At 42.0% G+C, this 22,448-nt stretch overlaps 2 protein-coding genes across 2 annotated transcripts in view; both read left to right on the forward strand.

The window, feature by feature from the left end:
* RPSA (ribosomal protein SA) overlaps positions 1-22,448 on the forward strand; it is a 194,725-nt gene that overhangs the window by 134,583 nt on the left and 37,694 nt on the right. The gene's annotated exons all lie outside the window — the stretch shown is intronic.
* Positions 18,650-22,448, forward strand: part of MYRIP (myosin VIIA and Rab interacting protein) — a 206,581-nt gene continuing 202,782 nt past the window's right edge. The window contains exon 1 of the mRNA XM_083874194.1: positions 18,650-18,693. The gene's annotated coding sequence lies outside the window, so the exon portion shown is untranslated. The remainder of the gene's footprint in view (positions 18,694-22,448) is intronic.

The raw sequence follows: 22,448 nt of genomic DNA on the forward strand, positions 1-22,448 counted from the left end.
GACTATTATAGCAATTATCTGGGGGCAGTTTTTACTTTAGAGACTTTGTCCAAGGATTTTTTTCAGAATTTTATAAGCAGTCATTACTGAAGAACTGTATCAAATCTGTGGGGAGGCATAATTAAGTTCATGATACAAAAATTAGTGGAAACATCGATCTTTAAAGACTGAATATTTCAAAACTTCTAATTTGCCCATCTGACTAAAGTCAGCTTCAGAAAAGGTTTTGGCTTTTTATCTCATCTTTTAATCAAGATTTCTCACATCTTTTTAAATTCTAGGGATTGCTAGAATAAACTAGAAAAGAGAAATTACATGAGTGGGTCAGTCTTTTCTGTGCTGCTCTTTCCTAGACTGTAGGGGTTTTCTTTTTCTGTCTCATAGTGTGTGTTTTAATATCTTCATCCACTGCATGTAAGTTTATATCAACGTGAGATTTCCGGGGATTGTCTGTGACTAGTGATTTCATTTTTCCTTCATTAAAACTTCCAGGTGGAAAATGTAATTTGGAGCATTTTGCCCAATAGGAATATAATTTCAGGTTTTTTGCAGTTTTAGAGTTTGAAATTATACAAAATACGAGCCTTGGCTCCCCAAAGGCCAGTTCTGACCATGGTAGCTCACTTCCTCTTCCAGAGGGGACAAAGTGGCTGTTGCAGGTAGAGCCAGTGCAAGTCTGAGACAATGACAAGGACATGTTTCATGCACACACAGAACAGTGTGGTGCTTTTGAGGATGCTGTGCTATCCAGCAAATCTCAGCCTAAATCAAAACTTCCAGATAGGGGCCAAACATCTTCCTTTCTCCAGGCACCCCTGATTCCTAAATAGCCTGGGGCAGGGAGGGTGGAAGGCATGTGCACTGTTTGGTGCAACATCTCCCACTGGGCAGGCAATGAGCTCTGCCTGCATTCCCTCCAGCCATGAGTCTGCTCCATGGGCAGCCTAGGTCATACACGATTGTCACTTAGGGCAGCAGCCACACATTGGTTCTGAAGTAAGCTTCCTCTGTGTTTCTGTGTGCCCACAGCAATCCTAAGTGATAAAGATGCTCCCTGCCCCCTCAAGTATTGGCACAAGACTGTTCTCTTTTTTTTCCCCTAGAGCTTATTTTGCATGCATGTTTCAAAGAGTGCAGACATATCTGTTTAATCTAGATGATTTAAGACTGACAGGTTGCATTACCAAGAACACGCTTAGTCTCATCTCAAGCATAACATCTGTACAAGGAAATTTGCCAGTGCCTCATTACAAACATTGCTCCAGGATAAATGCAGAGGTGGAGGTCTCAGAGGAAAGTCTGTTTGCCTGTGTGGAGATCACTCCTCAGGACCTTTTGGCTAAAAAATTTAAGTGCTGAAAAAATACTTGGTTCCTTACAGGGACAGAGAGTAAGTGAGAAGCAGATCTTGCTTTGGGACCAAAGAGATTTCTGGTGGAGGAGCTAGAAGTTGGTGTTAGTGGGGTGGAAAGCCATGCAAACACACCCAGTCAATGCCTACTCACAAAGGACATCCTCCCTTAAGAGAAACAGAGGGGAACAGTGCAGTCAGCAGTGTGATCAGAGAGATACTGTACCCTGTACTGTGGGACTAAAAATCCCCTGGTAAGAGAAAGGTCTCTGCTTAGATTGAATCTGTCACAACTGAGCAAGCAGCAGACTGGCACTCTTGGAAGAAAAATATAACCTGGGTGGTTAAGCTCCTCTGAAGGAGTGAAGGAAAGAACTACTGAAAATTTATAGAGGTGTTGCTTGGCAGAGAGATAAAAGAGATTATTCCTGCAGCAAAAATAAACTGCATAATAGATTAAAATAGGAATTTGTTGTCAAAATTTTAGGGTAAGTATGACCAATAATATTTGGGTATTAAAATGCCTTTGAGTAACAAGAAGTTTATCAAGGAATAATGCAAAGAGCCAAATGTAGCTAGAAAAAAACCATGATGTTGAAGGCATTTAAGCCAGGAGGTGTTTCTAGAAAGGGTTTCTGTTCTTAGTGCTCATGTAAATAGATAAATAACACTGAGTTCTGCCAGATATTGGTTTTTTTTTTTTCTTTCCCATTCATTAAAGTATTAGCTTGTAATGTGCAATGCAAACTTTTTCTGGATGGTAAATGACTCTGAACTTTGTTCCCTGCTGTTGTTTGAAGTTTCCAGAGTTTCAAGGAATCCCTGTCCTATTACAACAGAATGTGGAGCTTTTTGGTTCATTTAATTTTTTGTAGTTGCAGGTGGGGGAGGCTTTCTGCTACAGTTAGTGCAAACACATCTTGAGTATATTTGTGCATGCCTTGCAAAGATTTATAGAAACAATATTTTTTTTCTGCACACTAATAATGGGAATAATAAATTTCCTGTTCTGGATGTCATCTGCTGTTCTCCCGCACCACAAGATGAGATTCCTTTCTAGGAATGAAGCAGGTGAGGGAACTTCCTTTGTTTCTTCTGGGACTATGTGATATGCAAAAGTAGAAAACATCTCTTCACACTTAGGACAGGTCAATTCCACTGGTACCCTGGACTTACCCATGGGTAGGAATCAGGTTTGCTATGTGTGATACTTCACAAAAGTAACACAAACATCTGAATCTGTTAAAAAACCCTCAGATCTGGAGTTGGCTCTGGTGTGTAGGTGAGCAACATTAGTCAGTTGCTGCAGGACTACCAAAGTCCCAGGAGAAATACTGCTGCTGGTCTCCCCAGTGTGTGTGCTCATTGAAGTATCTCAGAAAATCAGCTCTTATTTTGTAGCCTAGGATTAAGGTGTTGAAAACAAAAATTCCCTTTACAGTATACTCCACCAGTGACTGTGATGAATTACTGAGTCCAATGTGTATTTTTAAAGTAAAATTCTTGGGTGTATTTCACATTTTTAGTATGCATTAGTTGGGTATTTGATAACTGGAGGATTTTTCATTTTTCACTGATATATTTTCCCTGCAAAATAAGTATTTAAATATAATGCTATTGAATTCCTATCACAACAGTAGTCTCTGTCTTAATGCTGATAAGAAATTTAATTTGCCTCGTACAGCCTTCTACTAACCATGATAAAAACTTATTTAAATAAAGTGGATATTACCTCCTTAGAATTGCCAATGCCTTCTTCTGGGTAGGCAGAGATGGGTATATAATTTCTTTTCAGCCACCTTTAGAGGCAATAGGAAAAACTTTCAATTAATTGCAACTGTCTTGGCAAAGCTGATCTTGCAAGCCAAGACTGTGCACTAGCCTCCACAAAAGCTGCTGCTGAGGAAAATTGCAGACAAAACATACAAATTGGTTGTTAATTGTGTTCTTGATTGGCTAAAGTGTTTGTGATACTGTGCACAGTTCCTATCATTTTACAGAGGAATACAAAAACCACAAGACTTGTGTGTATTTACAGGAAGCTTAGAGGGATGACTTGAAAGGGGAAAAGCCCAGCCAAACACTAATAAATCCCTGCTGTGTTTCCAGTTCTTAATCTGTCATACACACATCAAAACAATTTGTGGTAACTGATGTGTTAATTTTTCTACTTCAAATATGTCAGGAAACTATGCAAGTGATAAAGGCAAAAGGTATATGATTTTTGTTCTGTAGTGTTGGATTTACTGATTAGACAATGATTTCAAAACATGAAATACTTGTATTTTTACTGTCACCTAGCAGTGTGTCATGCTATCCTACTCAAATACATACAGTAAATCATGTGGTGACCCTACAAGCATTCAGTGTCTACAGAAGCTGCATGTGGGGGAAAGAAATTCTTAGTCCATCTTTTTGTACCCTTTGCAGTGCATCTATTTTTAAAACCTCACAAAGGACTTTGCCCCTGTCCTCTTCAGAATGCACACACGTCAGCGCTGCTTGTCACTTTTATTTTCTTCTGACTAGAATAACTTGTAGAGGGAATTCAAAAAGTAAGCAGTCAGCCAGTGTGACACGACCACCGTCAGGCAGTGATGGCAAGCAGCTTTAAGCCATGCTTGGAAATGGGATCAGTTTTATTTCCTCTTCCCCTAGTTTGTCTTTTGTTTGTTTGTTTATCTTTTGTGGTTGTTTTTGTTGTGGTGGTGGTTTTTGTGGTGTTTTTGTTTGTTTGTTTGTTGTTTTTTGGGGTTTTTTTTGGTTTTTTTTTTGGCGGGGCGGGGGGCGGGGGGCGGGGGGGGGCATGGTTTTAGGACTTAGCAATTCTGCCCAGCATTTTGTCAGGGAAATTTCCAAAATCAGGATGTCCTGGAGAAAGCCAAGAGAGAAGCAGAAGAGCAGAAGCACACTGAAACTGCTGAAAAGAGGAGGTAGGGTCTAGCCCAGCAAGACATGAAGGATGTGGCCCACAAATGTGGCTTTGGGACAGCAACTTCTCTGCAGCCCAAGTGCACCGTGAGGAATAACAGAGTTGATCCACTGATCCACTGTTTGATGCCTGTGCAGATGCCCACAGCAGAACAGGAGTAGCACCTGAATGAGCTGCCAGGCTGAGCTGTGCAGTGCAAACAGGGTTTCATTTGGGGTGAGCTACTGAATGATGGCCACAAGTTAATTGGGTGAGAGGACATGGGTCCTTCCCAGCCATCACAAGTCATAGAGGGTATTAAACTGGTGGGGTTAAATGTCTGTAATTATATGGAGAGAAATGAGCAATTAGCAGCCAAGCAGAAAGCTCTGGGCACAGTTTATTGTGTACCAGAGGTGTTTGGACCTCTTAGAGCCATGCACGCAATTCCTGGTCCCCTGGTTTAGCAGTATGTGTCTCCTCAGTCCCCTGGTTGCAGAGCATCCCTTCCCTGGGCGTAGCCAGTTCCAGTAGCATTTCCTTTCTCTTCTCACAGTTGGCTCCTGATCAAGTCCACTGTGTGTGCATGCACCCAGGGCAGGGAGTGTTTTCGCTCATAATCGCTGTGCAGATGGTGCCCAGTTGCTCTGTTTAAGCACTGTGGGGAATACATGGGCACAGCCACCAGCTTTACCACAGCTGGTGCTGAGAAATCAAAGCCTTGTCCTGCCTGTTTGAGTGGGTAGAGAAGAATTTGGCACTCACTGCAATCCTTATCTTTCTTACCCCATCTCAGGGCAAAGCCACATCTGCTCCTTGCAGACCATTTCCTCTTCTGAGAAACTGCTTCATTTGGGGGATCTGGGAGGAAGCAGTCCCTGCTCCTCCTGCTTTCTAGCCCACTCATTTCACCCTAGCATGCAGAGATGGACAATGTGAGATCAAATGCATTCAAGGGAATGGGAAGCTGAATGCCTCCTGGATACTATATCAGGACATGTCACTGCCTTCATCAAACCAAGGAGTGAGGGGTTTGTAACGCTTTTCAGAGAAACTCTGAATTTACTCTACCCAGGCCAGCCTGGTTACATTTCACCATACAGCTGGGAGGTGTGGTTCAGCTGGGTTGAGGCCAGGAGGGTGTGGTGCCTGCACCCCCAGGATAAATTAATTATCATTAATGCAGTAACAGAACTTTCAATTTAGGCGTGCAAAGCCTGGGCTATAAAATTCCCCAGCTCTTTAGTACAGCCCTAGCCTGTGCTTGCCTCCTTTGCTCTCCTGGAGGAAAGCTGCACACCCCAACCTGGCTGCAGAAGGCTAAACCTCAAGTACCAGGGTTAGCAGGTTGTGAGTAGAACTATAGAATCTCCCTGAGGGGAAGCAGTCTAACCTGGCTGGGGAGGACAGATGAGCTGGGTGGCTGCAGGACTCTGGGCTATGCAGGCATATATATCCCAGTGTGGTCTGACCTGTCTCACACCTGCCTCAATATCAGTGGTGCAAGACAAGAATCTAACTTGGAGACAGGTATCCTTCATACCTTTGCTTGCGTCTGTCTTTGTTGAGACCAGAAAGATCCACAAATGAGAATGTATGCAATATTGCCGTTAAGATGTACTCTGTAAATATTTAATTCTATTGCTTATGGGTTGCTTTCATGGTATTTCTTTCCTTTCCTCAGCCACAGGGGTTGCGCATGAACTCCTTTTTTTCCCTTCCTTGCATCTCCTGGCTACCTTTCCAAACTGTGATTAGCTTTAAACAACTGCTTAGCCATCCTTGACGCTGAGCAAGGCTTCTCTCTTCTATCTTAACACTCTTTCCTCCTCTGACAGCAAGGTTATATACTCTCTCACACTGTCAAGTATATGATCCTCTGAACTCCTCAGCAAACATTTCTTATTGCCATCAAGAGTAATGGTGCTTACAAGTTGAGTGTTTTACATTTAATTTTAGTAATCTCCCTCTGTTTCTCCACTGCAAGCTGCCAGGCTGTGATGGGGAAAAAAAAATGCTGTTAATTTTATAGGCCCTGAATAACCTGGTTTGCTGAGGTTGTACCTCTAAAAGAAAAAATAACCTTCAGTGTAGAAAGTAATCTGGGCTCACCATGCAAACAGCTGTGTGATGCACCTCGACTTAGAAACTTCCCCTGTGTCTCTTCTTCCTCTGCTCCAATTGATTGTGCAAATGCAGTGGATTCCTGCTCCAGGAATAAAAACCTGAGCATCCTGGTGCTGTGATGTGGCTACTTGCTGGGATGCAGCAGCCACCTATGCCAGCCTCGGGAGAGCTCAGCCTGGGCGGAGATCAGGATTTCTTCCTGTGGCTGAAGGAACGCAGTAACACAAGCCTCTATCACTGACAATCAGTGAGGTAAAAACTTGTCAATGAGTCATGCTGAAAATCAATATTTTCTCTGCAGTTTAAATCATAAAATGGATGTCCAGGGCATGTTGATCTGAGCATAATCCATGCTGACACACTCCCTGCATTCCATGGGAATACATGGTGGCCTAATCCAGAGAGCATGCAAGTGGACTTCAATGGCACATTCACCTGTGTGCTGGCACTGTAGGTTAAAGGACACCTCTCAGGCCCAAAGATAAACCAGGGATAGTGTGATTGGGCCCTTTAGATGGGGAACACAACGAATGTGGTAGATGAAATTAAGGCAATATTAAAGAAAATGGGGAACCTGAGTGTGCCAGAACTGTGATCAGGCTGTTATTCATCCTCTCATTAAGCTGACTGAAGTGCAAGTTTCTGGATTTAAAAAATAACATTTTGAAGGCATTTTTTGGCCAGACACATTCCTTGAGCTAGCTCACTATGTGACTGCCGAAGGAGAAAAAAGCATGACTGAAGAGGGACAGAATGACAATGTCATTTGAGCATAGCCTGCATGCAGACTGGCTTCTCTTGAGTAAGGAATACCCAGTCTCAGAGAATTTGGGTTATTCTTACCATCACAATGTTTAAAATGGCAATTGTCTCACCTTTTCCCATTCATGTGCTCCATTTTGCTTAACAAGGAGCAAACTTCAAACAGCAATTCGCTCTCATCACTTGAATGAGGTTCAAGGTGACGTATAAATCATGGATTGGTGATTTATTTTCATGCTATCACATGACTATTCAAGCTCAAATCCCTACAGAGAGGAGGTATTTTAAGAAGAAATAGCATAAATGTGACCAGACCATTAAAGATGTCCTTGGCCGTGGACTACAGGGGTATGCAATTCATGAGAATTGCAGAGGATGAACTCCAGGGGCATTATGCTCCCTTTGCTGCAGTGCAAACACAAAGGTCAGATTTTAATTCAAAAGGTCTTGACATTTCCCATAGGAAAGATTCTGTTTCAGACCAGTAGAGGGAGAAATCGGGACAAAGACATGAATTAGGTTTTTTCATGAAGATTTATGGAGAGGGGAAAAGGTCTAATTTATCTCTATAGTTGGAGTGCAAGAACAGTTGTCTGGGTTTCTCCTGGGTTCTTTGCTGGTGCCCTTTATTATGTCATTCAATAAAAAGCTAATGAATAGCAAGTACATGTTATATTTTCCTGACTGGGAAAAAAAAAAAAAGACAATTTAATTCGAGAAGCAAAGTTTTAGTAGTCAGTAGCTCAAAAGTGCACTGTAATATTTCTCAAGACAAAAAGAAACTCTTTGCACATATGACACTTGCTGCAACACAAAAAAGTTATTCTTCTGAAAAGTGTATAAGGCGTAATGTCCCAGAAGACCATTAAAGAATCTTTGAAATAATAAAACACAATAAGAAGCAAAATAGTAAATACAGTCACATGCAGATTTTAGGAAGTGATTGAAGTTATCCCTCTCATCCATGATAGATTTGGTACAGCATAGGCAGAGAGGGGTAGAATAACTTGTACATTGAGACCCTACAAGACAAGGAACAGGCATTTAGAAGGAAAATCACCAAAGTAATCACACCCAGGGAGTAATGAGATTGTCTGAGACTCATCTTATTGGTGCCACTGTTTCAAATCTAGTTGCTCTGACACAGATTCAGATATCACTCTCCTTGCACAGTCTATTCTCATTTTCTTGTAGAATGGATGTGACTGTCACTTCCAATGTGGAGTGTATTCTCTCCTTCCCTTGGTGTCTATAAAATATGTGCTGCAAAGTGTCTGAATCTGATCGCATTTGCTTTAAAATGCAAATCATATCAAACATTAAGAAAAATTTGAAGAAATTTTATAGCAGAATGCAAGTGACTCTATGTCTCTCTCAAGATTGGCTCCATAGGTAAGCAATACCTTTGGAAAGCTCTCTCCCCTGCCAAGGCCTTAACAGGGGAGCTTCAGAGGAATAGCCACCCTTGATTTCTACCCCAGAGCCTCAGAAGACCTTTTATATCCTACCCCGGGTCCTTACAGACTTGGAATAAAAGAATGAGATGCTGTGCAACACGGTAATACCCGGCTACATCGGGCTTCAGAGCTGCATTGCAGTGCCCTGATTTTATTGGAATTTCTATAACAAGGCCAGAATATTGTTCACTGCTTTGGGATGGAGCCTCTTAGTCAAAAGGAGATCCTGTGATTCTGGAGTGGAATGCCAGCGAGGAATTGGACTTTGCTCCAAAACAATGGTATAACCTCTACAAAAATGATGTGTGACTCCTGTAAAATGGGAATTTGTTGCTGCTGAGAGCTCTTGGAAAGGTTTTAAGGATTTTTTTTTTCTTCCCATACATCTTTACAATTTTGTCTTCCTTGAGTTCAGCTTTTGATGGATGAACTGGTCTCAACCAGAACCTTGGTTGTTTCACTGTTGCTTTTTTCTTGTATTGCTGAAACCAACCTTTCACTTTTACTTGAAATAATAAATTTAAGTAGTCCCATATGTGAGTAGTAGTCCTGCAAAATAAGACACAAGTTATGTCACGACCCAGCCACACAAGGGAAGTTGGAAAGGTGTTTATTTTCTGCCTATAGGAATCACTGACTGTATCTCTATCATCACTTATTATTACAGTACCATCTTTCATAACATATCAGGCACAGTGTAAGCAGATATGGAAAAATTGCAGATTATGTGATCTTTATTTCTTCATCTAATGACTTTAAAGAGACACTGAGTGAGTCTGGGAAGACAACTTGGGTGTGTATCCATACATGAGGACTCTCTTGGTAAAGATGCCATATTAGCTACAACCTATTGGGAAAAGATTTTAAGTTTTAGCAGATTTCCTGAAATCTACAGACTTTTCTTTATCTGAATGGCAGGCTTTGTGGTCTAAAGTTAGTTAATGCTCCAGTGAAGATTAGGAGAATGGATTCTCCCATTAATAACTGAACACAGTCCACCAATGTACTTAATTTGTACTTCATTTATAATTTCGGTTTTGCCTTTCCCTGAGTTCCTGAGGTTTGAGATATCAGCTTCCGAGGGTGTGTGCATTTAGCCCCATATAATTTTCTCAATAAGTAGGAATGAAAGTTGAGGTCCTAGAGCTGACCACAAAAGCTGGTGCTCGTGTCCTGCTCCTGAACTGCACTTGGTCAACAGACTGAAGGATTTTAATGTTCATGTAGCTGGTAAAACGCTATGTATTTCTGTCCTCTTATCAAGAATTCATCCTTATTCAAAGAACCTCATCTCACAGATAAAGCTGTGTCTGGGGTCTACAGGGACCCTGAATTTTCTCTGCTTATCCCTCTGCATTCCCCTTCACTTCTCCACTGGCAAGATATCCCCTTCCACCAAGTGAAGAATCTTGATAATGCCTTTGAGAATAGAGTCATTTTAAATTCTTTGGTACTTCATATGGAGATGTTTTTAAATGTTTATGCATGTAGTAGAGGTAAGATTAAGTTGCAAGAAAGGGCAATATAGCTGCAAGTGAAACAAATGAACCTTGGATATAAAAGCTAAAGCCTTACAGCAACACTTGCTTGACAATTTATTTGCTATTCTGTTTGAGGGTTTGGTTTGGGTTTTTTTTTTCCAAAGAGTTATAGCTTGTGGTCGAGCTATTTGCATCAAGTGCATCAACGGGGTATTAAAAGTGTAACTGAAACTATTCCTGTCAATGCTGTTTAATATAGATCATTGAATAGTTTAGAAGTAATGAAGTCACATAATGCTCATGGTGTATGCTGGGTCACTACTAATAGTTGCTGTGGAAACCTTATTGTCTCTTCTACCATGGCAGTACATAATTGTAGTTGGTCTGTTTTTTCAAGGATTACATTCCAGACCATTTCAGAGAAAAAGAAATATTAATGACCTTCACCAAAGATAGTTTCATTAAAGGAGAGCAAATTTCTCACTTTTCTGTGATGGGTGTTGTAATAGGAGTGAGGCTGCATTTCAGATGGCATCTCAGGACCACTCCAGCTTTGCTCTTCAGGCACAAGGAGATAAAGCTACAGAACCAGGAGCACTTGAAATAAAATGGGCTGAAATCTCCATTAAGAGGTATAGGCCATCTGCTCTTCCAGAAATCAAGCCATCAAGCAGTGATGGCTGTAACAGCTTAACTGCCCATTGATGGAGACCTGTTCTAAATGGGTTTGCATACAGGGAGGATTCGAACAATGGCAACTTGTTACAGGAAATGTGGTAGCACGTGTGCAGCACACTGGTACCAACCAACACATGGAAAATTCACCTGCTCAGGAAGGCTGTTGATGGCCATGCTCTTCCTAGGTGCATTTAAAGAAAAACATTGGTCTGCAACTTTGTATTTACAGTTAGGGACTGCCCACCTGGGCAACCATCCTGTTACCCTTCCCAAGTCCTGCTGTGAGGGCTACAGGCATCTTTCCTGACACAGAGATGCTTGTCAGCAAATAGCCAGTGCTTTAGAATAATTCCACGTAAGAATGACCACAAGAAAACAGCTGAGGGCTTTCAAAGTGAATGTCAAAGGTTTTTTTTCACCAAAAAGTTTGTTGGATTAGGATCTGCCTGCAGAGCTTTCTGTTCCTGGTATCACAGATGGCCTGGGCCCAATAAGACTAACTATTCTCTGTGCTAGACCCCATTTCAGTAAAAATTATCTATAATTGTTTTAATGACTTTGTTAATGATTCACGGATATCTTATATGCACTATTTACTCATCTGTCTTCATTACCCCATGGCCTTAAGTGGAGATGCCACCAAGGAGAACAACAACAATTGGCTCCCATAGGAAAATGAGCAGTTAAAGCTCTGCAATTAGAGACTGGTCTCTCCCCTTAAATACTTAATTAATAGATGTGGGTATTCTAGGTTTTAAAATTCTAGTGACTGTATTTTTATACATTCACCAGGAACTTGCATAAGGAAATGAAGCTCAGTATATAAATATTTGTCTGGAGTGACACACCCTATTGTTCAGAGAGCTGAGAGTTTCAGAGCTGAGCAGGGAAAGAGGACATATGTCATCTGGGCCTGGGTCTGCTGCAGGGCTGGTGTCTGCCAGTTTGCACACTGGAAAGGTGGTTCTCATAGGAATTATAAAAATGAGAAATTCCTGAAGTCTAGCTGTTGTTAATTTGAGCAGAGTGTAAGGAGTTAAGGAATAAGTCTTGCAAGGCTGATGCTGGTCTTGCAGAAAAAGAGTGCATCCATGCAGTGCCTGCAGCCCTCTGCAAGGACAATGCAAGGTGAAGTGACATGGTCCTGTCAGACACAATACCTTTAAAACAAGATGGAAAAGTAAAATGGCTGATCTGAGGTCCCAAGGCAGATATAGAAAAAAGAAACTTGTGTGTATTTGGGACAATCCCTGGAGGATTTGATTTGAATAAAACCACACAGTCATTTCTGCAGCTTGTGACAGATATAATCCTGCTCCAGTATATCCCATGCTCTTTTGGGGGTGAATTAAATATGAGAAGAATTTTACTTTGTGTGTGAGAAAACACCAAGTAACAAACTGATTATAGAAAATCCAGGGAGATGAATTAAAGCATTCATGGGGTAAGCTCTTTGAAACAAGCACAATGTATTTTCTATGTGCTTGTACAGAACAAGCTCAAAGGGTATTGAGCATAATCAAGGCATGTGAGAGGTTGTGCAAGAATATGTCAAGCAGTAACATGATTAGATGTGCCAGCATCCGACACATCTACTTTCACAATACTTTGCCTCAGCCCTTTTCTGGAATGAGGTGCTGGTAGGCAACTTTCTTTTAATTGTTTTGACTGTTGCTGCTTTGCATTCGTCACTAAGCTTTGGGTTTTGGAACAGAGAAACTACCTTTCTTCAAGAGTCATCGTGGAAATAGTTTTTGCTTGGTAATTTTTATTTTGATGTTCATCTTTGCTAGATGTACCATGTAGAAAAGATTCTCAGAATATCTGTTACTACTGCTCCTGGGTAAACATTACCAGTCAGTGTATCTCGCTAACATGGCTCAGAAACGTTAATGAACTAGCCCAAAAAGAGCTTGCCTCACTGTCACAAGGCATTTTTGCTGTTCACAACATCCTTTTTTTCCCTCAGCCACATGCTACTGATTCTGAACAGATGAATATCACAGAAGAAGGGACTTCAATGTAAGATGGCTGCATAAAGTTTTGTACATGTGGATGAAATTGTACCTATTTCCATCCAATGGTCTAACGGGAAGGCAGGAAAAGTGAGCAAAATTTTTCTCTTTGAAAAGATGAATTTTCTCTTTGACTCAGAAATGGTTAAATCCTATAAACCCAAACAATTCATTGGAAAATTCTGCTGATCTGGTTTTGTTGACCTCATTTCCATGTGGAAATTACTGTCAGGATTAGGGTTTCTTTCAGAAAAAAAGAAGAATTTCTGAAAACTACTTTATTCAGGATGTACTAAAATATAAGAAGTTAATATAAAGTATTTTAATTTTGACTAATCTTCCTTAAAGGAATTCACTGGTTTTGTACTGCCTAGGATTTTCAAGACTCTGTTCATGAGGATTTGTTACATTATTGCTGTGGTTTTGTTTGTAAAATATAAGCATAGAATTATATAATGTATACTCTATGCATCTGAGGATTGTTTTTCTGTATAGAGTTATAATATGGGACAAAAAAGCATTTAACACTTTCACCACTTATCAGCTTTAGCCAAAGGCAGTTGGGTTGATGACAACTTAGATTTTAATAATTTCAAATAATGAAAAACATCAATTTATTTGAATAAGAAAAGCATTTGAAAGGTCTTTTTATGAAAAACAACCTTCTAGAGTGTATTCTTGTAGTATGACTCTAGGTATCAGAGATGTTGAGTAAAATAAAAAATTCTTGATGGTGCTAGAGAATTGAAGCCATGAACTCAAAAGAGAGCTGCAGGCGTAATAGTTTTAGATGGGTTTGTTTTAAACCCAAAATTTCACAGCTGTCTGTTGATTCTGGTACAAAGAAATCAAATGAAGCTGAAAGAAAATACCACTAAACACAAGAGATCAAGAGCTAAACCAACATTCGCTCCTGTTTGTTCAGTGCTTGAATCTGTAAAATCAAATCTGCCTTAATATGAACATTTTCCTGTTTAGTTGGAGACCTGCACAGTTTCTCTTATTCCTCCTCTGGGCACCACAGAGCTTTTTCCTCTTTTTTTTCTTGATATGTGAAGAAGAAAGCAGAGCTGAGCCATACTAAAGATGCTACCACATCCTCAGTGCCACTTTGCCCAGGACACAAATGCAGCTCTAAAGAAAAGCAGGCGCGGACCACATCCCTCCTGCTGCTTGCTCATCCTCAGACTGATGGCTAAGAAGGAGTTATAGCATGAAAGGTGAGGTTAAGTGGAGAAAAAGACTGATATAAAAAACAAAGAAACCAAAAAACCACCCCCTGAGGATGAAGGACACTTGTTTCATGCGTTTCAGCCACAGCCAAAAAATGAACTCCACTCTTCAGAAAAATTGAAGAAGCCACCAGACCTTTTTAAGAATCTTCTCTTTAGTTGCAGAAATGTAGGAGTTTAATCTTGTCCTCGCCCATACCCATTTGGTGGCAGTCATCAGGGAAGAGCACTGAGAGAGTCTTCATTTCTTTGCATGGAGCTTCTTCTGCAGACACCTTCAAGACTTGCATTTATGCACCCTGAAAGAATGAGGAGATCTACAGTAACAGCAATACATTAGCATAATGTTCTCTTCTGCAATTTATTCCCATTCTGATTATTCCCATTCTTTCCAATAATCATGGAAAAAATTTCACTTATTAATTACGTATCACATGTTTTTTCTCTACCATCTCTCTAACAAACTCATATTCCCATTGTTGCTTTTTCACTGACCACAAAACCACAACAAAACAAAAAAACCCTCCTTTCTCTCTCCCCACTGATCATTAATTACTTTTTCTGCATTAGTTACAGTTTGTCTGCAACTATTTTCATCCCAGTTGTGAGTTTGGTGTCTTTTAAAAGTGTTAGCTCGTCTAAGTTTTGCTGCTGCCAGGTAAGTACCAAAACTTCCTCAAGCTGTCTCCTTTACTAGTATAGGTATATAACCCTAATCCTGTCTTCTATCAGCTTTCCTTTTTCTCTTTTGACATTTAGCATTTATCAGAGCTCCTCCATACACTGTGAGGTGTGTGGGGCAGGGAGCATGGCTGTTGAAATCTCCAAACAAAAGTCATAGCAAAGTGTAATATCAAATGTTATGCCCTACATACTAAGTACTGTTAAAAATGTAGCCACTCTTTTCAGTTCTTTCTCTTCATACTCTTTTTCTTATGGCCTGTGAATAACTTAGCTATTTTAACTTATTTATCATAATACTCCATTTTTTGCATAGCGACTTTGTAAAATGAATTGTGTTTATGAAGTTCTTTAAGACCCTAAGATAAAAGTTTACAGTGACTTCTGAGTTATTACCATCAAATTATTGTTAACTACACTTTGCAAAAATACTCTGAGGTCTTAAGAGATCAGTTGAAAGCAAGAGAAACTTAATTACTTACTACTGTCTTCATTTGCTGCCTTGAGATACCAGTAGGCTGGAATAAATTCATAATTGGTCCCTGTGGCTAAAACAGCAGCTGGTGGCTTTTCAGCAGGTACTGTCCACATTTGCATCTCCAATTTCCCTATGAAAACTCCTACTTTTATCGAGAAGGTTGGGACACTCAGAAAGCGAACTTCATAAAGTCCTCCTGGAGTGGTCTGTGATTGTCAGTCAATAATCCAGCATGACTGTGTGCATTGGCTAACGTCACGTTTCCCCCTGTGTATCCTCTGAGGGAATACCAAGCCAGCAAAAATCTTATTTTCCCAAAAACCAATTTATTTGAAGGTTTTGGCAAAATCATATGCTGTACAAAAGATGGCCAAAACTCCTGATTGCATGAACTGTGCTCCAAAAATCTTCCTATGGCTAGCAGTCCCATTCCATGGATGCCGAGGGCAGAGAGAAATTTTTTGTAGAGTGGGACCTCCTACCCAGAACTATTCCTGTCAGGCTAAGGTGGGATCCCACAGGTCCTGGCAGCAGCCTGTCCTGACCTCCTTACACCAGTGCAGCCAGCTGGTTGCACAGCACAGCTTGGGGCAGCCTGAAGAGTCACCTGTTGGCCACTGCAGCCTTGTAGCCACAAATTATGGCATCACTTGATTTAGTGCTGAGCATTCCAAGCAATACCAGCCTGCTTATTTCAGTCTGCATTTGGATGACTTTTTTCTTTATGGAAAAAGGCTATATTGTGACAAGAGAAACTTACCACCAAGAAAACACATTATTTTCTTGTCCTGCACACCATTATTATGAGATCTGCCTCCCATTTTTTTAGAAGATTTTTTCCCATGCTGCTGCCTAATCAGCACCATATGGCAACATGGTTGCTGTTAGTACAGATGCATTTCCCTGGTCTGACTTCTTTTTTGCTTCTCTCCACACTGAGGTTATTATCACCGAAAGATTGCATGGTCTGTAGTTTATCCTAACTATTGTGAATATATGGACAACTGGGAATTTCAGAGCTAGAGGATGTCAGACAAGCATGCAGGACAGTCTCCTATCACTGATGACCATTCACTGTTGCCAGTATCCCTTGCTCCTCTCTGCAGCTGCCAGGCACTAGGTGAGAAGGTGCTTGGGCATGTTATTGCTCATGGGGCAAAAATTCCCATGCCACCACGAGGGACTTGGTTTTGGCTGGGTAGTTTCTCTTCCTTAGACTTGTTTATTCTGCATGTTTATTCAGATACTTATTTTAATTAGTCAATGACTGTGTCTCATGTGATTCCAGGGAAAGCCTGGCATATCCCAGTTTCCCCATCTATCCCTTATGATTTGGCCTATGGTGTGAAAAAGAGATTTTATGCAGGTTTGGGTGTTTTGTTTATTTTTTACTGTGAATGGCATCTATCAAAAATACTTGCTACAGATGCAAAGAGAAGCTGATTTCTCTCCAAGTGAGACACCAAAATCTGTAGATGAGGACAGAAAGGGCATCCAACAAGTAGGGTGGGGATACAGTCAAATAGAAAAGTCCAGCACAGTATCCACAAGGCGATTACAGTATTTTTTCACTTTTCCATTGTTCCCTTTTTCCTCTTTTAGTGGCACCCTGTCAATTGTTAATGGCTGGCTTAGCTGTGATACAGATTAATACCTTCCCCGTGGAGTACTGTTGCAGTAAAAACATGTAAATGTAAACATGTAAACATGTACTGATTTACATGTTCACATGTAAAAACATATTGATTACTGTACTGGTGTGGAATGAAAGAGCCTCGAGTCCAATGCTTTATCTCCAGTGAAGAATGTGAAATACTACCTTCAAAGGAAAAAACCCTCTGTGTACCTAACTGCAGAATGTTGAGGCAAGGGCGAGACATTACTCTTGAACTCAATATTAGCTTAGTAGCTTGAGTGTGAGGAGCAGGATCTCAAACAGTTTTATCTGTTTGACCTCATGGTTGTGTAATCATAAGCATTACAGAATTATTGGTATTGGTGGCTGACTTTAAAAATATTATTCGTCCAGGGTTTCAGCTGGAAGATTGGAGGGGAGGGGGGGTTCTATCAAGATGTTTTTTCAATTACTAAAAGTGCTTATGTGTGTTATTGATTACTCTTCTAATACAGGCAATGTGTGACCTTTTGTTTAATTCAATCTGTCATTTGTTGCCATGTCATGCTGCTCTTGAAAAAATTTTACTGCTGAAAATGACTGCTTCTTTTTCTTGTTTTTATTTAAAGAAGTAAAAAGTTTCTTCTGTTTGGGAAGCACTGAGACACATATTCACCTAGATGCATTTGGGAAATACAAAATGCTGTTTGATGCAGAGTACTTCCTAAAGTTGTTTTTGTTTGTTTGTTTGTTTGCATACACATTTAAAATGAATGTGATGTCTGCCTCACAGAGCAGGCATTTTACTAACATTTTGCTAACACAGGCAAGTGTAGGTTAGCATAGAAGTAAACGTTTCCTAAACCAGTTTATTCGTAACACCATGAAATTTACGTAAACAAAAATACTCTCCCAGAAAATATTTGCTTCGAAAATCTGCCAAAATTTGTCGAATTAATCCGTCTTGACAGAGCACTTCAGCTGAGATCAAATAAATCCATACCTTGCAGTGAACAGCTGCGGCTGTTTCAAAACGTAGTAAAGCAAACATGAAAAAAAAAAAAAAAAAAAAAAGGGAAAGAGAAATAATACCGAGGAAAAGTAATTAGCCTGATACAACACAACCTGCAGTGATTCAGGAATTCAGGACAGAGAAAAGCACTTCTATGTTACAGCGGTGACTCACAAATGAGCGGAACCACTGACCAGGCCGCACCTTCCTTATGACCGCCCAGCGCGCCTCATCCACACGGATGGGAATCTCGCCCGTTCCCAACAACCGGCCTGTCTTTTCCTTCGCCAGACCCGCGCCACGGGCGGTCCGCAGGGCGCAGACGGGCTCGGCTGGCAGCACCTGTGCCTCTGGCAGCCCCGCCAGGCTTTTTTGGTGGCCGGTGGGTGTGACAGCTGAGGGAGGGACAGCTGAGGGCGGCCCGGGCACAGCCGGGGCGGCAGGAGCGCGGTCCTCGCCTCTCGGGGGCGCAGCTTTAGGGAGGGAGGTGCGCGCAATTCCCGCCCCTGCCGGGCCCGCCGCCCCCGCCTCCCGCCCGGCCCCTTCCCGGCGATTGGCGGCGGCGCCCGGGCAGGTGCCGGAGCGCGGCGGGAGCTGCCGCCGCCGGCACCGCAGCAGCAGCAGCAGCAGCGCTCGGTGGCGCGTCCGGCGGGGCGGGGAGGGCTGAAGGCGGCGGCGACAGCAGCAGCAGGAGGAGGAGGAGGAGGAGACAGCGGCTCTCGCCTTGCGCCGGCCGGTGCGGAGCGGGACGGGGCACCTGTGCCCAGCGGTGGTGCCCGGGGCCCCGCCGTGCATGAGGGACGGGGGCAGCCGCCGGTGTGTCCGTGCCCGTGCCCAGCGCCAGGCGCTTCCCGCCCGCCTGCCATTGCGGTGCAGCCTCGCACTTGGCCGGGGTGAGTACGGCCGGGCCGGGCCGGGGCGGGCTGGAGCCCCTGCCGGGGCCGCTCGGGGCCGGGGCCGGCCTGCGGCGGGGCTGAGGTGCGGGGCCGCAGTCCCGTCGGGGGCGGCCGGGCTGGGGCCGTGAGGGGCCCGCACCGCCGGGAGGGTCGGGCGGGGCCGGTGTGGGGCGCGCTGGGGCCGGGGGGCTCCGCGGCGCTCGGGGGCTCGGCCGGGCGCTCCTCCTGGGCCAGCACCGCGGCATCGGGCCGTGCTTTAATTACCGGACAGATGTCTGAGCGCCTTCGCGGGGCTCTGCTGCCCGCGTGGCTGTTGGAGCGCTGTCACTGCAGTGCATCATCATCATCATCGTTATCATCACTGGAGTGTCTTACTCCTGATCAAGTTCCCCGGGAGCCCGGGGAGGGTCCGGCGTGGCGCTGTCCCCGTTCCACGGGAGCATCCCGCCACGCTGCTGTGCTGGTAATTTATGCCTCAGACAGAGGCAGCGTGCTTTCCCTAGTATCAAGGTCAGTTTATCGTAACTGCTGGGGAAAATACCATATGGCTTAGACTGACTTTTCTTAGGGAATCTAATTAAGTAGGAGCCTGTGTTGTGCTGGGATTTGTGTTGCGTTTCAGGCAAGCGTGACTGAATTAGACTGTGAGATGCCTTATAGCGTGTGTGTGTCCCTCCCCAAGCGTGTTTGCGGGGACATTACTGTAACCAGCAATCTATTTTGACAAATTATGCTTTTTGCCTCATACCTACCATTTCACTATTTTCTACATTTCTGAAAATGTGGGAAGCTGTCTTGCTATGGAGCCAGGAGTTTTTTAGAATAGGCACAGCAAAGATTTTAGCAATAAAGGCTTTTACTCATTCGTTTTGTAAGCCTTTTCTGGAAGGCTAGAGGGAGAGAAAGGAGGGATAGTTAGTCTAGTTTTCATGTTACCAGACATCTTTCTGATTTTGGTGGATCTGTCATCAAACTGGACAGGTTTTTATATTGCTTTTTTATGGTGATAGCTGTTCTCCGTAAATTGCATTGAGACCACTGACTAAGCCCATGCTGTTAAATGTCAAACAGTAGTGTTTGCCGCTTAATTCTACCTTTAGACAGTGAACAGAGCTGTGCAAAAAGCAGAAGATGCTGTGTCTTGTACATAGTGCCTCAGGCTACTGCCCTACCCATCATTACTCAGGTATTGGATTGTAGCAGAGCATATTTACTGATGCCTTATGCCCAAGCATCTAAAAAGGTCCTCGGCTCCTGTGTAGCCTTCCTGGGGAGTTTGTCAGATAGCTTAGTACAATGCAGTTAGAAATGGGGGAGTAGCATTTTCAATACCTGTAACACATCAATTGCAGTGGTGAGAATGCACACAAGTCAGTTCCACCCTGGTAGCCCTCACGGGGGTGAGACATCCTTAGAGCACTACACCCTGTGACAGGATTTGCCTCTTGGACCTGCCGCCTCTTCAAATGATACAATATTGTCCTTTCAGGCAGGCTAATGTTTTTTGTCTTCATCTGAACCAGTGCTGTCTGGATCTAGAAAACTGAGTTAGAACTTTCATTTATTTTCCTGAGTTGGTTTCTTGCTTCCACACTAACCTGATGAATACATCTGAATGCACTACATAGAGTTACCCAAGTGTATGAACACAGTAGGAGTTCACCTTTCTCACTTTATACTTGCAGTAAACAGAGCACTTGAACGGTTTGTATTTAAATAAAGAAAAAAAAAATCCCCAAAGTATGCATGGGTGATGATGAAGAAAGGCTGTATGTACCAAGTGCACTATTGTTCATAAACAGTACATTGGTATGAAAATGCGACTCTTTTGTATTGCTGCCAACATTAACATGCCCTATTATTATAAGACTTGAAACTGTGGTTTGGCAGTCTTTAGCTTAGCTTGCCCTTGGAAAACTGGACAAGTTGAAAGAAACTAGCTGAATATAATTCCGTGAAAACCACAGGGACAGTTTTTCTCATTGAGAAAACCCATTGAATTGTTTGAGCGGATTAATGCTGCCTTCCCGTGGAATGCTTTATTCACCTTCCTTTTGGTTTCAGGTAGGTTATTTTCTTAGATAGATTTTTAGAGATAATAAAGGCTTCTGGCTTACCTGTGAACCACTGCCAGCCAGAGAATAAAACAGCTCCAAGTTTCTTATACTCAGAGATTTATAGCAGCTTACTTTCAGAAGAAGCTTTTAGGGCTTAAGGGATGAGGAAGATGACTGCTATATTTTGGTGTGAAGTGAAGCACACCACACTATTCCTCAGTTTACCAAAGAAACTTCATCTTTATGATAAAACCAGGCAATTTTACAGAAGAGCTAAATACAGTGTAATTTGATAAGATTTCAAGTGGTGGTCTAGTTTTGCACATCTTTTAGTGAGGTTGGTCAAAGATGTCTGTATCCAAAATTTTGTGAATTTATAGAAACCCGAGAGGAAAACCTCCCATACGTGTCTGATGCACCATTCTGTCACTCCTATGGTAGGCTATGCTTGCAATTTAACTTGCAGTTAAAACATGCTATCCCTTTTTTTTTTTTTTTTAAACAGTCTTGTAGAAAAATGCCATGCTGTGTTTTTTAAAACTTCATTTTCTGTAAATGAACATTATGCTTGGAATTCTGTGTCCTGAAAATAAATAAAGCACACTGTAGTGGAAATCAGTTTAATGAATCACCTTAGCAGCTTCATCATAGATGAAGAGGGCATAAAGACTGCAGTGGCTTGACTGATTAAAAGCTAATATCAGCATTATTGCAATAATGACACATTTTTAGATTTTTATGCATACTATTCAGGGAATATATATATATATATATAAATACTTTCTAAAGAGTGTTCTACTTGTAAAACACGTAATCTAGCAAGTTTTTACTGACCACTTAGCCCCTGAACTAGGTAAAAGAAACAAAATCTCTTGTTACTTTTTATTACTTTTATGCTTCATTTACCTTTTGATCCATTGATGATCGAAAAAGGAAAAACTAATATTGGTGTTTGCTGTTCAGATTATTGGAGTTATTACTATCTACTGGTTGTTTGAAGGTATAAAGCATTACCTCAGGAAATGAAATACACATTCTTCACAGCAAAGTATACCTCCAAAAAAACCCATCACCCATTAGGGCGGAGCTGACTTCTGTGGAGATTAATCTTGATGAGACACTTTCAATGGCATTTCTTCCATTGGCTCATGGTAATCAATTAAGTAATATTCTTGAGTTTTGCTGGCGTTGACTGGCAGGGAGGAAGGCAACTCTAGCCTGTCCTCTTTCTGAACACCCAAGCTCAAGTTCTGCTGTGCAGCAGTTTCAAGAAGCTCCTTCTGGACTCTTCCTTGCAAAATGTGCTGCTTATTGGTGGAGAAGAATAAGTAGGGCTGCCATAGTTTCTGGATTAAGTCTATTTAAAGGGTGCTGAGGTAATTTTCTGTTGAAAGTGAAATGTAGTATCTTCATGTGATAGCAATCTGGAGTGTAAAGTCTCATTCAAAGGCTATTAAAGTTCATGGCATTCCCACTGTTTTTAATGAGTCTTGAAGCCAGGCAACAACCCGAAATCTTTGGGGTTTTTTAATAACAAAGCACTCCCTTCCTCAGCACCTCCACCTGTCTCCATGCAGAATAATAGGTGGTTGTGCTGTTGTAAACCAGCTTTCTGCTGTTGGAGGAAGACAGTATTTGTGGTCTTTTGTGGTTTTCTTTCTTGAGAGCAAAGAAAGCAAAATATCTTTTTAACTT

This window comes from Zosterops lateralis (genome assembly GCF_965231275.1).
Source record: "Zosterops lateralis genome assembly, chromosome: 1".
Taxonomy (NCBI): Eukaryota; Metazoa; Chordata; class Aves; order Passeriformes; family Zosteropidae; genus Zosterops; species Zosterops lateralis.